At 43.9% G+C, this 17,037-nt stretch overlaps 1 protein-coding gene across 2 annotated transcripts in view; it reads right to left on the bottom strand.

Annotated features, from left to right (window-relative positions):
• RIN3 (Ras and Rab interactor 3) overlaps nt 1–17,037 on the bottom strand; it is a 69,690-nt gene that overhangs the window by 28,543 nt on the left and 24,110 nt on the right. The gene's annotated exons all lie outside the window — the stretch shown is intronic.

Raw genomic sequence — 17,037 nt, 5'->3', positions numbered from 1 at the left:
TTTCTCAAAAATGCCTGCTTACTGGTGGTGGAGAACTGCAGCCCCAGAGCTGCACCATTCCTGCCATAGGAGCACACCAGGAGTCCGCAGGGAGCAGCACCAGCTCAGACTGACAAAGCGGTGCCCGCAGCTGCTCTGCATCTTCCTTCACTCTGTTTTTTAGGCTGCAGTACAGAGTTGTGGACACAAAGCTCAGCTACCATGATTCAGCTTCCTCAGTCTTCCACGATCCACAGCCCTGTGAAACATCTCCAGCTCCTTGCCCTGTCTGGTTGTGAGTTCCCCCACAAAGCAGGGCCTCCAGCACCAGCAGGTGGGAGACATCTCCTGCCTCTCCTCTCCCCCAGCTCTGTGTACTGGCCCTCGCTCTCCGGTCAGCAGAGAATCCCACTGAAAGGAAATACTCAAGCTTGTCTCTTTTTCAGCTTCACAGTTCATTCTCCAAAGAAGGCATTTCCTCCTTTTACTTCTCCCTTTCTCCTAGCCCAGGCCCTACAGGTTGTTATTTTGGGTTGAGTACACCAAAGTAGGCATTTTTTAAAGAGGCAAAGGATGTCTAATTTTCAGAAGTCATTCCTAACACCAGTTTGTGTTGGATCACCATGAACAGATCAACCTTAGTGCGTGCACTGATATTTTGCAGGCTGCAAAACAGAATTTAAAGCATACTTTGCGGAAAGCAATTCCTTTCCTTTACTTTCCTCCCACAACTGGAAAAATAAATGTTCAGCAAGTTTTTTTTTTCTTTCTCCTTACTAAGAATCATGTTTCAGTCAGGGATTTTCATTAAACATCTACCATGAACCATTTATGTAGTTTGAAATCCAGCTGCTTTGCAGCTCTGACACAGGAAACAAAGTAAAGACAAGCCTCAGTGCTGTTCCAGAGAATTAACCAAAACCCAGGAGTCTGAACTCACTCAGAACTCCAGCAATTAAATAAAGGCCTTTGTGCAGATGACAGTTTTAAGGACTTTTTTTTCTGTTAAGAACCACATGTTCACTTTGGCATCCTGAGTCGCAGGTGTAGGTAGGAGACTGGGCTGCACCTGTACGTGTTTACAGATGTGAGCAGATCTCTTGGATTTGGACTAGTGATTGTTTCTGTGCCAGGAAGCTCTGCCACTTGGGAGATTGAATTTTAAACAAAAGAACATTAGTTTGAGCCCCTCAGTGCCAAAAATATCTACATACAAGTACCTTGTCATCGTACAGATACTCCTCCTCTCATACATACTTAAAAAGCATAAAACACCACAGATCACCAGGAATTATACAGCTAAAGCAGTCTAGATACAAAAGCTGTTGGAGCTTAAGGACAGGAGTTTTCGGCCAGTGGTATTTAGAGAGATTAAGTGTATCTTAAGTCTGGAATTTATCACAGAGAGAACCCCAACTCTGCTGGGACATTTTTGGGTGGCCTGCAAACCAATAAGAAAAGAAAACCACTGCTTTAGATGGATTATTACTCAAGGTACGAGCACCACCAGGATCAATACTCTGCCCCAAATTTATTCTGAACACTGACAGTGCCAAGCAGCCTCTACAGGGCTACCACAACCACCGACCTGCTCCCAGCACAGCACCCATGGGGTGCTTCCTGTGGGGAAGGTCTTTCTTGGGAAAAATTGTAACACTTTGCCCTTAACCTGTTTTTATCTAGACACTTTGTGACTGCCAGTAGACATTACTAATAAACAGAGCTTCTGAATGCTTTGCTGTTGGGTGGCAGATGATGGATTTGGGACAGGAACATCTCTGGTGGGAATGGTTGTCATTCACTTGTGGAGACCACTAAGTGAGTCCTGCTGCATGTTTCTGATTCTTGGAAAGATGCAGAAAACAGCAAGTTTGTACAGCTCAAAGGGCTCTGCTGACTGTTGGGGACCACGTATCTCTCCCCCAGTGCCACTGCTGCCCTCAGGGCACCCTGCTCTGAGCAGGCGGTCAGGGAGAGGTGCTCTTCTCTGGCTGTGGATGTGCTGTGGGCAGATGAGGACATTTCACTGATGTGTGCACTGCTGCTCAGGGAAGGATCATGATGTTGCCATTTATAGGAACTCGTGACTTTCGCAAAAGCTACAAGCAGACACTTTTCTGCCAGGCTGTTGTAACTGTGCTGAAAACTGTAGAGACAAAATTCATCTTTACTTGGCTCATAAAACTATGCTCAGGGCACTTGAAGAGCAAGGAAATCTCCACATCTCACCAGAACAGTGGCAGGATGTCAAGAATATGATCAAAAGGAACAGCAAAAATAGGCTGGGTTTTGTGAGCCAAACATATCGCCAACGAATATTGAGCTTTAACTGACATTTAGAAACCCACAGAAAAAAAGTCACCTTCAGGAAATAAAGGGGAAAATGTGTAGATCATGGGCAATTTTGAGCAGTCTGAAGCAAAGATACTAGAATTAATTGTACTTTTCTTTTATGGGTGATGGAAGCATTAGTAACACAAATCAGTAGTTCACCACTGACCATACTCTGTTTTGTGTCCTTTGTGCAACTCAATAAATGAACAGGACATGGACATGGCCAGGTTATGAACTGCGATAGATATTTGTGATTGTCTCTTCTTTCCCATTACTAAACCACATTCTCTGAAAAGTGTCATCTTCAGGCACTGACTGGAATCTTTCTTCATGTTTTCTTTACTCTTTAGATCTCCGTATCATTTCTCCATCCAGATGCTGATGTTTTTGAGTCACACTGTCCCTGGGTATTCTTCCTTCCTTTCCTCTTTGATTTTTCCCTGCAGAATTGCTAGCCCTGTTGTTCTGGTCACATGGACAAACCACCCCAATTTCCATCTTCATACTGCTTATGTAGGCTCACGGGACTCAATTACTTCAGCTGCTTCTTCTCTAATGGCACTGTTAGTCCTCTTCACTGTTTTTAGTATCTGTGTAATCCTTCAGAGGCATCTGAATTCAAATATACAAATTCCTTATTCTGCAGCAATTGTGTTGGCAGAGGACTACTGAGAACTCAACCATTCTCAGAAGTCCTGCTTGCATCTGCTTGAGATAGTCTTATCTTTCCAGATTCTAACAGAATGAGACTTGTCATCATGGGAGTGATTCCACCTTTCTATTTCTATTTTAAGATTTAAAATTTTAATTCCACAGTCTCCTAATCAGACCTCTCATTGGTGTTTTCCTCTTTTGATGTAAGTCTCTGGCTTGATACCACCTTGTCATGACCTTGCTTGCACTGACCTTTGCAGTACCCTCAGCCCTTTAGTCATGATGAAGGTGGGATCCCACCAAGGCAGAAGTTACCAACTTTCCTACTTCCAGATGCCGGCATTCCCTGCTGTTGCATGGGCCAGGTTAGCAGATTTCTGCCCCTGGGGAATGAGCAGAAGACTGCAGTGCCTACTGTAACCCCACTGTTGAGGCTGTTGGATTTGTCATGATACACTGCACTTGTATCTGCCGTGCTTTACAGAGCTGCATGAGAGCATGATGTAAACCCTTCAGATTATTGCTTCAGTTCCCTGAGCACGTGCAAATCTCCTTCTGGCCCTTATTCATGCACTAGGCTGTTGGTGGTATTAACAGAATGTGCTTTAGCTGGATAGAGGGAAATTTAGATTACATTGGTATATGTCCTTAGGGTGTTCACAGTGTTTCTGCAACAGCTCTGTTTGTTTGAAAGTTCCTAGTATCTGTCCCTGACAATGTTTCTTGTATTCCATTCTGATGACCTTCTGGACAGTATTCTATGGCCTTCAAGTGCTGTGTTCTTCTCACTGTCACTACTCATCTGCTTTCTTTTGTCAAGGTCTTTTATTTCTTCTGTAATCTGCTTTTTCCATCTGATGTCTAAGCTTTAGTTTCCTTTTTGGTTGCACAGTTGCAGACTATCTTAGGCAAGCCAGGTCTGTTTTGTCTTTCTTGTCTTTCCTAGTGATTGATTCTTTCATGAAACTGTCAGTTGTTTCTATTTTTCCCTCATTGAGGAAGGGCAGAAACTTCCCTGGTTTGGACTTTTGCCAGAGTCTTCTGTTGTGCATCCATCTCATGCTTTCTCACAGGATTTCAATTTTATGGTTTCCTGCAGAGTTTCATCTTTTTGGCCATAATGAAAAACATCACTGCTAGTGGCAGTTCCTGAGAAATTGAAACTAATGAATTACAAAAGTGATACAGTGTTAATCAGCTTGGGTCTTGAGTGTAAGAGAAATCTATTTTTAAGCTGTGTTTTTTAAAAAACATAATTGTATTGTGCAGAACGAAATTAATGCCATTAAAGAAGACGCAAACACAGGCTTTTGCACTGGTCTCAGGCTGGGGTGGGGCGGGAGGACACTCGACAGAGTTCTCTGTTTCCCTGTGCACCATGTCCATACCCTGGTGCAAAGAAAAAGGAACGTCCCCATGTCCAACACACACAGGGATCTTAGCTGCTCCACTGTACTTTGTCTCATCCATATTCACCCAAGCAGATGGGTGTCACCTTGGGGTCCACTCAGATTTTATGTTTTTAGTTCAGCATAAACTTCTGCTGACGCCTGGTCTCGTTGCCTCTGCTGCAGGATGCTTGAGCAGAAACGTGTTACAGTCATTTTGCTGCTCTTTCCTCCTTATTGCAATGAGTGTTTCAGCAGGGCTTGAGAGGGTGGCTCTCAAGGGTACTTCAAGCACAGCTAACCCAGCTAAAAGTGTCACAACTCCTCAGTGCTTTCCTTACAGGTATCCATGTGAACAGGCTCAGCAGGCCCATGGGCTCTGCCAGCCATTTCAGGGGTTAAGAGCAGAGCACAGCCTGGAGGATGGCTGTTCCAAAGCACTTGCCAGATCCTTGTCAGATCCTCACCCTGCACCTCCTTTTCAGCATTCAAATAAACACCTTAAAGTCTGTGGAAATTCCATACCTGGTTTGCACTCTTTCTTCAGCCAGAGGCTGGGGAGAGCCAGGACTTCTTCTCAGGACCAGATGGCAACATGAAATGTAGCTGGAGTTTCAGATGTAGTCATGCAGGGTGCTTTCTTGCTCTCACACAGCCGAGATGAGTGGTGCAAAACATGGCCTTTCTGAAATTTTGAGGACTGAGAGGGCTCCCAAGGACACCAGGGGGAGAGAGGTGACGTTCAATTGACATGGTCACTGCTGTAAGCAGTTGAACACTGCGGGATCATTGCTGGAGAAGTCACATTTTCACAGGTAATTCAGCACCCACTCGTACATGACAACGGTGATACAAGATTTATGCTGCTTAGTGTGGTGATTCAAACAGTCAGGGCTCAGGGCTACGGGGTGACAAGACAAACTGAATATAGATATTTGCCAGTTGCTCTCAGAAGGCAAACTTCTTTGGTAAAACTGTGAATTAAACAAAGGTTTCAGATATATAAAGAATCTCTCTGTGTCTCATGTATGAGGAAAGAACAATATGATTTGAAGTTCTGGGGGTTTAGTTCTCAGCAACATTTTCCAGGTCATATAAATAATCTTGAGAATCAATCCTTATGTGAAAAAATATGTTATCATACAGATGTATTTTATTAAGAACCACTTTTTTTTCCATTTACTTTGCAGAAAAGCTTGTTTCTCTGGCTCTGAGACACATCATGGAACACTGTATAGTTGAGGTTAATCTTATAGAAAAAGGAAGTTTTCTGTGCATTTTAAAGGAAGAAATGACATTCTGCGTGAGAGCCTTCCAGGAAGAAAGGCTGTGCTTTCCAAAGGTGAGTGATGAAAGGGACTAATCCACTCAGAAGTGGCAGAGGTCAATAGGGTGGACAATAAAAGGAGAGAATATTTCTGCTTCTGAGAGCTGCAATCCCACCTAGTTGCCAGCCTGGTAGAAGGTCTTCTAATTCCTGCTCTTCTGAGTGGGATAGATTGCAGACTACCTGACTTTGAGGGTTCTACTCAAAGGTCAAAATATGAGGTCCTTACTGCACTCATTTGTCTTCAAGCAGTGTTTTATTTACCACGTTTACAAGTCTAAACTCTTGTTTATTAAGCTCTTTAAGATATTCATGTAGCAAACACTGTCCAAGGGAAAAAAATACAATTTGTTCCAGTGTAGCCACTGAGAAAAGGGCACTGGTATTACGGGTACTGAGTTGGAGTAGCTGTTTCAAAACCAGTAAGCTTTTTGAGTTACGTTGAAGGTACTAAGCAGAGTAGGGTAAGACAATATTATCCTAGAACAGTGCAGCTCTGATTACACACAGATTTTGCATTATGCCTCTTGGGAGTAAAATACAAAAAAAAAAAAAAAAGCTAAAGTGAGGATTAACAAAGCTAACAAACCCCCAAGCACTTCTTTCTAGCAGGCTTTCCCTACAATCCTATCGGTTTAAAGCCTGGAGTAAAAAGGAAAATATTTGCATGGAGAGAGGGGAGGTAACTCTTCAAGATAAGAGTTTAAAAAGAAAATTTAAAAAAACACCTGCTATGAGCAACTAGAATGTTTCCAAAACAACTTGTAAAACACACAGAAACCTGGCACTGTTACATCTTGAAAAAGCAGCTGCACAAGTGTCTTATGTTTTAGAAGTGTCTTATCTTTTAAAGGTGTTTTATATTTAAAAATAAACAGTGCGTCAAAGTGATGTGGAACTCAGCTCAAACAAGTGGGACTTGGTGAGACCTTGTGCTTTCCTTGTGCGTGCCTGCACTTAGAAGAGAAATTACGAACTTGCACAACAGGTTATAAAATGTGTGTTCACAGCATGTTTTACAATATCCCCCAAGCCCTTGGTGGCTGTTCTTGCCAAATGAGGACTCCGGACTCCTAGTTCAGAGTAGTCTCCTGAGTGGCAACTCCTTGACACTAACTCAATTTTCAGTGTTAATAACAATGGGTATAGTGGAGAACTCATCCTTGCCAAGCAGACTAAACCTTGGGAAGATGTCTAGGTTAGACATCTTTAGGGGACTAGAAATCATTCAGTCTCTTATCTCCAATCAAACCACAGACAGTGGACCAGACAACAATAATGTCTCCTGCGTCCTTATAACAGCCCACGTAGAGGTGGCCTTTGGCCTTGCACTGTCTGTGGAGACAGATGAGATCCAGCAGAAAGCTCCAGTAAAACGGCACTCCTTGAGCTGGAGGCCAGGGCTGGGGCATGGCTGCCCAGTTATCTAATGCCATGGGGTGGACTTGCTCAATGGTGGCTTTTTCATGCCAAGAAGCTGCGTAGGTGAGGGTAGACTTTTCTCACTAATGAGAAACATGCATAAGCAGGGGAAATTAGCCCATGATGAACACCAGGTGATGCAAACAGATTGTTATCTGTGTCTGAGCGAGGCTAATCTGAAGATAACTAGGGTAGCTCTGCATCTTCAAAGCTGTTGCACAGACACACAGCCAGCAGCAACAGAAACCACTTTAAGAGACAGCATCCCTCAGTCTGCTCTCCTTCACAGCAAGGTGTCTACCACCCGGAACAGGAGTCATTTACCATGGGAAAATAAGAGACTAGCCTGCATGCCCCGAGGCCTCCTTATATGCAATTCAAATGTGAAGCTTAAGTTAACTACATATTCAGATTTTCCAGCCTCCTCTGCTAAACGTACACAAACTTTTATTATTCATCGACTGGCTAATCCTTGAAAAAAAGTAGTCTTGGACAAGTTCTGCTGCTGAAATGTATGATTTGCTTAATTGAGATGGAATTAGGGAAATCAGTCATTTTTGGCGAGAGAAGGGAAGAGGGATCTTCTGTCTCAAGGGCCTTCATAACTGTTATTTTTTCTAGCACATTTCTCTTTTGGTTTTTTTTTTTTTTTCCAGCTAGTCAGGCCCAGAGCTGACAACAGTTTCTTACATTGCCTCAATCGCACACTCCATCACGCAACACTAAAAGAAAACATTCCTTTGAAATAAACTGGAAGAAATGGCTTCCCTTACAGCACAGCAGTGGAGTTGCCTCTCAGAGTATACAGAAAACACACCAAAAAATTCCAAATAGTAGTGTTGGTACCTTAATGCTGAACGACGTCAAGTGCTCGGCAAGCAAAGCGCCTTCCTGCAACCCAGTAAATACAGTGCTGGCTGGCAGCTGGGCTTGCTCAGGGCTGGTGGTGCACAGCTGCCCAAGTCCCTTCAGCTACCTGTGCCTCAGCTCTTAGTCTGTAAAATGGGTGCAATACACTGACTTCCTTGGGAAAATTCCATTGACCTCTCTCAGCCATATAATCCTACAGCACATGTCCTCTGCAGGCCATGCAGCTGCCATGCACCTGTGTTGCGTGGCAGAGCCCCAGTCAGCAGGGAGGGGAAGGGGCAGCTCCTCAGCACAGTGCCAGCAATGTTCTGTCTCAAGAAGGTTGGCTGCCGCAGGGCAATTTGGCTGATGGCTTGCACTGACCTCCCACCCTTCCTAAGGGTGCTTGCCTCCTGCCTTTGGTCTCCTCTCCCTGTGCCACAGGGCAGCTCTGCGGGGCTCCTGCCTCCATGGGCAGACTCCTTTCAGCTTTGCCCAGAGCATCTCAGAGGCTCATGTAGTCATCCAGCACTATGAGATGTGACCCTGTCCTTGACCACCTACTGCCCCTCTCCACCCTGTTCCCAGGCCTCTGCCTTCAGTCTGCCACCCACATTTCCCAAAGTCACCAGCTGGCCCTCCACTTTCTCCTCCTTTCCAGATTTTATTTCATGGAACCCAGCACATGGTAGCACCTCTAAGGAAGTATTGTCCCACCACTCAATCCTGTTTTCACATCCCCACGTCTTTGCTGCTCACTCCTTTCCAGCAATAACCTTAATGAAGGAAAGGAAGACGGGGACCAGAGGGACATGAGAACATAGACACATGTGGCCAGTGGATGAGGGATGGCGAGAGCACTTCTCATGACAGCAGTGCCAGCACAAAGTTACAGCCTGAACTCACCAAAAACCTGGCTCAGTTGCTCACATCTTTCTCCATCTACTTCGTTTATGCTCACGAGGCAACAGTACCCTACCTACTAGTTACTGGGACTACTGATGGTTTTACCTTCAGTAAAATCATATTCTATAGTAAACCTGAAGTTGAAGATTCTTAATGACCTTTCTGGTGGGTGGACAAGTCTCCAGGGCAGTTCATGAGGTGGTTTCCATGGCAGTCCTCTCTTTGTCTGCTTTATCGCTGAATACCAGTATGGGGTATAAAAAAAAAAAAGTATAAATAACTTGATCTTTTCACTCAGTAATGTCAGGTTTAGCCTCCCAGCTATTCAGAGGAAATCAGAGCTATAAATAGTCCTAGACTGCTTTTCATGCCTTAGTTTAGAGTACGAATAATTCTTCCTTCTGTTGTTGGAAGCTGCAGGGTTTCCACTCAAGAAGGCCAAGGGTTTTGGTTAAAGCGACCATTTAAAAAAGAACTATGGTACGATTATAGTGATAACAGAAGTAACTGAATGTGCTTTCTGAGAGGCCCTTCTGCCTGCCCTCTGATGAGCCAGAGGTTGTTTCCAGAGGTTTGACTTGGGAAGGATGGGATGTACCTTCACCCCTGGGTTTGGCCTACTCCCACTGAAAAGTCCCTTTAGCACCTGTGCAAAACCAGTTCCAGGAGCACTGCCGGGCTGTTAACTGCACATGACAGCGCCTATCTCAGCCTGCAGCAAGCTTAGCTCTGCAATATGCCAAAGGGCATATAGTTGGACCCGTAGGGCATTACTGGGCCTTTCCGAGCACACTGGGATACCTCATATGAGTTAATTGCACTGGAAATGTGCACTAAGTAGACTGAGCACATTCTCTCCTTTCCCCTGAAAACAAGGTATCTACCAAAGAAAGGAAGTTTTGGGGGAGATCCCAGGTGAGGCACTAACCTAGGAAATATCGATGGTTTATTTATCCTTTTTCACAACAAGCCCTCTGTAAATCTTCGCAGTATTTGTCCCAGAACATGGGTCTTAGAGAATGGAAAATGCCTTTGCTGCTCCTCTGAGACATCCCTTCTGAGAACTGCTGCCCGCCCTGAGCTTGCTGACAGACTGACTCAGTCCCACTGGCTGGTTCCCTCTCAGGGGATCACTCAGGCTGGTGGGGACCACAGTGGGTCTCCAGCCCAGACTCTTGCTCAAAGCAGGGTCAGCCACAAGGGCAAACCTAGTTGCTCAAGGCTTCATCCAGCCCTGTGTTGAAAACATCCCATGAAAATGAGCAAGTGCTACCCGAATAAATGGCTTCATCTTAGATGTCAGTGTCATGAAAACTAGGACATACTTCATTCACCTTAGCTATGAAGTGAAATCTCCCATGTTTCTGACTTCAGTCAGTACCACAGAATTCCACCTTTCCCATCTCCATTCCAGTTCAGAAGGGATCCAAAACAAATACAGTTAAAATTAATTTTTAAAATGGGAGATTTTATTCCTATAAGCTATTTTCCTATATCTTCTGTTTTCTGAAGCTCTAAGAAATTTTAAGGTTACATCTTTAGTTTTTTTCTCTGCAGTTGTGAGAGTTATCTCTCTTTCTGTGAAAAAAACCATAAGCTCTCTATGTTCACTCTACTTCCTGATTCCAGCAGGCAGGGTACTAGCAAAAACACTTGCAAAACTGAGGAAGTTATTGCAAGAGCTGTCATTTCCACAAAAATATTCATATACAAAAAAAAATCTGCACAACAGGCCACTCTCCTTAAAGGAGCTAAGTTGTGAGTAGACTGCAGTGACTGAGTTATCCTCCCATTTTTCTCATGACCTTATTTTTGCAGTACTTCAATGCAGTTCATGTGGGAAAATACCACGTGATCATGCTGTGCCATGTTAGCAATGAGGGCTTTGGTCTCTGAATTTGTCCATCCAGCCTCACCAGCAACACACTTAAAACAAATATCAACAAAACAAAACTGAGAAATCTGCCATAATGGACCATATCTGGCCATAACGGTCAGGGTGCCAGCAGAGTGCAATAGGTAAGTCCTTTATCAGTATCTGAAGGTGTTTGAACCAACAAAGAGTATCTACTGAGCTGTTCCCAGTCAATCTGCCTCCTCTTCCTTGTCTTCCTTGTCTTCCTTGTCTCACCTGGAGAGTGCCCTCACATAGTGCTCAGACCTGCTGACCCATGCAGGGACACAGGCAGGAATTTGAGTCCCTTGCACCTGAGCTCTGCCATCACGCCAGGTGTTATCACAGCTCTCACTTTGGGCTGGCTGGGCTGTGAAGACCAGGGCTTTCAGCAGCTTTCTTCAGAGCTAAGCCTGTAAAGATGAACAAACTCCACCCCCAGGTTACTCTAATGCACGGCTGTAAACATGCTGCTGCCCAATTACTGTTGTTTAATTGCCATCTGTTACTGCTACAGGACAGTCAGAACGACTGCACGTGCCTTTTGTATCCTGTGCAAATGCATATTATGCATATGCATTACTCTATAATAAAAACTTTTTTCCCCCATATGTGCTTGGGAAGGAGCAATGGAAGTGTAGAAATGGCTGAAGTAAATTGGTAATATTGGACATAGTTGTGTTTGAGAGTTAAGCTTGCTTTCACAGCATTAGACGGCACCTGTTTGGGATTACGAAGACAAGAAAGTACATTGCGGAATTTTAGCCCTTAGGTTATCTCTCCCCTTTTCAGGTTTATTTCACCCTTCCTAAAAATCCAGTGTGCAAAGAAACACCTTTGCTCATTTAAATTTCTGGTTTGACTCCCTAGCGAGGCCTGCCTTCCTGCTCTAGACCTGGTGTAACTCTTCTTTCTGTCTTCATGGACAGAGCTCAGTGGGTGGTGGATGTACAAAGTGGGGTCAGGTCCTCATGAACTTGCATGGCAAACAGATTTCCTTTGCTAAAAGCACTTAGAGAATTAACCGGGCAAGTAAACAGCCGCTGTGTGTTGTACTTGAGTTGTGGTTTTCTCCTAAATCCCTATTGTCTGTCTCAGGCATTTCCTATCAGGCTCCAGCCTGCACTTCCTGGGCACAGTTTAAGGAAGGCCAAATAAGGTGATCAGGGCAAGATGTTGCATTTCTTGATCAACATCCTTTTTCCTACCAGACTCGCAACTTTGCAGCAATATTCAGTTGTTGCTCTCAAACTGTTTTTAAATCCAGTAATTGCCTGTATCTTTTATGTCAAGTTATATTGTGGGTCCTTACCACAAGTCCATCCCATATAACCTGAAGTATAGCTGCTCTCCATAAACCAGAAATTGAGTATAATCTACCTTGTCCAATAGCATTGTGTCCTGTCTTTCAAAGGTGGTATTAATAATGATCTGGACATTTTTGTATTACTCAGAGATAATTTATTTTTGCTTTCCTATTTGATTACGTTAAGGATATTTCAAGACCCCTGTTATGCTCCAGCTCATTCCACGTTTGTTTCCGGAGAAGCCGGGAGGGTCAGAGCAGGCAGAGTTTTAATTTAAATCTCAGAATTTTCCTGTAATAAATGAAATAACCACACTACAGACAAGGTTTCACTACAAAACCCTCCTTCAGCTGTGTCCTCATGGACTTTGAGGGTTCAGCTCAGCCTTGGCCCAGCGCGTTGGAAGAGATACTTCTGAATAGCTACACCTGCTGGCAGATTGTCCCACACAGGTATGGTTTGAATCAGGAACAAGGACAGTAACTTCACAAGGTGGGCTCACGTGAACAGCCTCAGGAAAATAAACCTCCAAATGAGCAAAGCCAGCCACAGTGATGGGTGAAGCAGGAGCAGGACTCCAAGAGCAGGCTACCTGTAGTAGGATCAGGCCAGGCCCAAACCCCTTAGACCGTGAGCCCGAGGAGATCCGTACTGACCTAACAGTCATAGTTATTTCTATTAAAATTCCTAATAATATGAATAATATGTTCTTCTTTATTCTGTGCAACTGCAGATACTTCTCCTGTTTAGCGTCATTTGGCATATTTGGAAAGGAATCACGTCCTCTTTTTTTGGTACAGAGGAGTTTGGAAAACAATTACTACACATTGCACACCAAAGAAGACGTGCAAGTCTCTGGAGAAGTATATGGTCAACTCATGTGTTTCATGAAATCCAATTATTTTCAGCTATAATTCACAAGATTTCCCAGAAAAAAATGAAGCATTCAACTCAGTATATGGTGCTAGAGAATTTTTCTATCACACGACTTTACCCCTGTGGCATGTGTTTTCATAACGCTTTATGAAAGTAAAAGCTACTGTCACTGCCTGCACCAAGTGGTCTATCATACTCAGACACCTCTTTCAAGCTCTCAGTATATGTTACTTCAAAATTGCACATTTAGTTTAAACATGTGATTCTTTTATTTTTAATACTGTTGCAATGTCAGTGATGTCAGTGGAATGATTTCTGACTATGCACATAAAAGGGAAGGAGAATCGGGACCTGAGGTTACAACCAGTTTGCTGAGAAGAGCCGAGAGCAGGAGTCAGCTGAGGAAATGGTGCTCAGTTCTTGAGGTACGTGAGGCTGGGGCTCCATTTTGGGATGAAGCAGAACTGAAAGTGGATGAAGTAGTTGAGATTTTAGCAGAGCTTGAAAGGTATCTCCCAAGACTGCATGTCTAAATGGAAGAAATCTTGTAACAAGACTTCTCTTTGGGAGATTTCCACTGTTCTTGGTAAGTAGTAAGGGATCCTTCAGGCCGAGAAGCAGAACCAAAGAGATGCAAGGCTTTGAAAGATGCCAGATTTCTCAACTTTCTGATGAACCACATGGTGTCTGCTGTTGGGTCTCTACCATACCTGCTGCTGTGATCGGCAACCAAAGAAGAAGAACCAGAATAAGTTTTTCAAAATCCAGTCTCTTCATTCTCCTGTTTTATGATCCTAAGGGCTACTTCACGGAACAGGTGAAAATTCCCCGCAATAAAAATGGAAAGAGGTTTCATTTCTTAACTCTCTTACCTAGTGGGTTCTTTGGGGATTTCCATAAAAAAAAAAAAAATCACAATTAAACCTGGTCTTCCCCTCAGAAAACTATACTTCCCTAAATATTTCATCAAACGTCAACAAAGCAGGTCTGATATGGGGAAAAGAATGAGAAAAACCATGATAGACCATTATTTGGCAGTCCAATGCTAGGAAGCTTCAATTTTTTGTATTTCATTGAATGGCCATCTCTATATGGACCTCGGGGACTGGACAGCAATCTCCATACTGTCATTACGATAGTGGGGAAAACCTCTTTAGATGCTATCTGAAAAGTAGGACAGTTTAAGAATGGGTTTTTGCAAAGAACTGAGCAGTAAAACTTGTTGTTTAAAGCTTCGTACGGTAAAAGTAAGAGATGGACATCACTGTAGAGGCAGCACAGAGACACCGTGTCACCTCTAGGGATAGTGCATCCTTCTCTCTGTCACTTGCGAAGCTGAGATTGCACTGAGGCCTCATGAGAAAGACAAGAAGCACCTGTCATGGTGTTCCAAAACAGTAAGTTGGGGTGGGTTGCAACCTGAATTTTAACTGGAAGGGAAGACCTCTGTAAAATCTGAACTATACATGCCAAGGCAAATTCAGCTTTCAGTTTACATCTGAATGCATCAAGTCTGTGGAGTATAATCAGCTGAACCAAGGTAACAGGCAGAAGAACTTGTTCCCATTTCTTCAGACTCTTTAGGAGGAGTCATCTCTGCGAAAGGGACAAACGGCTCTCCACGGAGCAGATTACACAGGTTATTGCTTATGTGTTGACTCAGAAAGGAACTACCAGGGGCAGGACAGCAAAACCAAAGCTATTTGTCTCGGAACAGCTGGAAAGGGGAATTACAGCTGCTCCTTTTGAAGGATGCTGGAAGGGCATCAGCTCTGCTCCACTTCAAGCAGACTCAAAGAGAGGAGAATTCACCTCCCTGTTTGCAGTGTCCAGTGGCAAGCTGGAGCCTCCTTTTAGCAAGCACAGAGGAACTAAAGAGGAACTTTCTGAAGTTAAGGGCTAGATGCCTGGAAAAACCTGGCCAGTCTACAGTGGCTGTGCAGCTGGCGTGTTGTGCATGCTCTCAGGAAGTGTAACACCCAGCTTCCAACAGACTTGCACTCCACAGCCAGACAACGTCCCTGGTCTGCAGTTACTCACTGCAGGTGCTCAGATGTCTCCCACCCTGACTTGTACAGAACACCAGGGCAGGCTGAAGGGCACTTCATTAAGCTAAGGCAATCCAGACGTACCAGGGTACTTAGCAAGGAAGCTCAGATTCTAGTCTTATTTTTTGTTTAAAGCATTTGGGCAACAAATAATTTTATTTCCTTAAAAGTTTAGAAAGCTGTTGGAGCAATGCAGAGACAATAAATCAAAGCTAATGTATTAGGTTACTCAAGACACAGAAGATTTGCCATCTCCCCTGGTTTTACTAACAGAAATTAGTTTGATTTCTTCTAAACTGAAAAGTCAGGCTACTTACCCTAAATGAGAAAGGAAGCAAAAGCATGACTGCTTCTTTGTCCAGTGTGTTCCTGTCAAAAAGCTGTGGGATGGAGAACTGAAAGGTTTTCCACAGCTCAGCACTGACAGGACTTCAGCTAAAAATAATGTGAACATCCACCAACCTCATGGCCACAGGGATTGCTGCACATGTGATGGCAGTTCTCCTGCTTTTTGAATGAAAGCTGGTTTTAAATTACCCTCTTTCACTTACTTTGCAACTTGTATGAAAGTGGTGGAAATTGATTTAATTCTTGTTCCTACCGGAAAGTTTTGTCTCTGAACACATCCTCTATGTTAAGTTAATGATAAATTAGAGATAGCAAGTAAGTAAGCTTGAAAAACATGGCACAAAAGTCTTTCTAGCTAGGCTAACTCACAGTGAAATTTTCAAACTACATTTTACTTTGCCTGTCCTCAAAGAAATCAGATTTTATGGCACAGGACACAAGTCAAGAAGCAACAATTCTAGTAATGCCATTTTTAAGATGGCAGGATTAAATTTTTAAATTTTTATTCAAAGGAAAACTTGAACAATCAAAAAATCAGTTCCCTACCATACAAAAGCTAAGCCCTAGTGCAACTTCAAATAACTAAATAAAGAAAAACGTTTCTCCGCCTTGCAGCTAGCCCTTGCCCTTATATTCTTAATCTAGACACCTCAAGTTGGGGCAAAAGTTTTGCTGCTCCTGCCCTTGTGCAGGAGCACTGAATCTGTGCGCCATCTCCATAATTGCGTGCCTCAAGGTGCAGGAGGATGAGAGAGAAAGCTTTCCTAGGGGTACTGGCAGCCAGGCAGCAGCTCTGCTCTGTGCAGGAGCAATGCTGTGGCAGTCTGAGGTCTGTGCTGGAGATCAGAGCAGATTAGGAGACTCACTTGTCCCTCTGGCTTCAAAGTCTGTTTATGATGCAGAGGTAAGTGAAGAAACATAAGAGAAGGAAAACAATCATTCGAGCAACTGTCAAGGGGGAAGAAATAAGTTGATCAGCATCGCCGATCAGCGGAAACGCAAGTGTTTTAGCAGACTGCAGAACACGGGGAGATGGCTTTGGGGCAGAGCTCAGTGACAGAGGGTTTGGATGTGTTCATGTAAATAAATAGTGTGAAGTTATTTTGATGAACTCTTTCAAGTGTGTGTTTCTATGACTATCCTAAAATTTTTGCATTTACAAATATTTACTGGAAAGTGGAAATCATGTGCCTTACACATCCATTTACAGCAAGGGCTGCATCAGACATGACAGACTGTGAACTAGGTCTGTTTTTGCTTGCTCACAGCAGACTTGGTTGTAAGATCAGGAACAGCACCAATGTCACCAGCCCCAAGACCCAACTATATCCCAGAAGCGGCGAGGTGTTGAGAACAGTCAAACAGTTCAGGAGTAACCAGTTGTTCAGTCTGACTGTATGAGGTGCATGGAAAGGGGTTGCAGCAGATGTCAGATGTCTGTCGGGCCACAGATTCAGTGGCAGAATTGGAGACAGAGTCAGTAGGTTAGTCTGTCAGCGCCTTGTGCTTTGCTCAGGACTTCCACCTGGTGAAAGGCAGCTCCTCTCGCTTGATCAAAGTGCTGGCCTGCTCATCTGAGGGTGCTTTATTTTCCTGTTGCAAGTCTCTAAATGATAACACAAGGTGCAGAACCACAGGGGAGCTGGGGTAAAGCAGCTGTAGGAAATATTAGCTGAACTACACTGTAAAGGCAACATCTGCTGCC

Source organism: Patagioenas fasciata, chromosome 5 (assembly GCF_037038585.1).
Source record: "Patagioenas fasciata isolate bPatFas1 chromosome 5, bPatFas1.hap1, whole genome shotgun sequence".
Lineage (NCBI taxonomy): Eukaryota > Metazoa > Chordata > Aves > Columbiformes > Columbidae > Patagioenas > Patagioenas fasciata.
The sequence above is the reverse complement of the archived record's forward strand: the minus strand, read 5'-3'. Positions and strand labels throughout refer to the sequence as shown.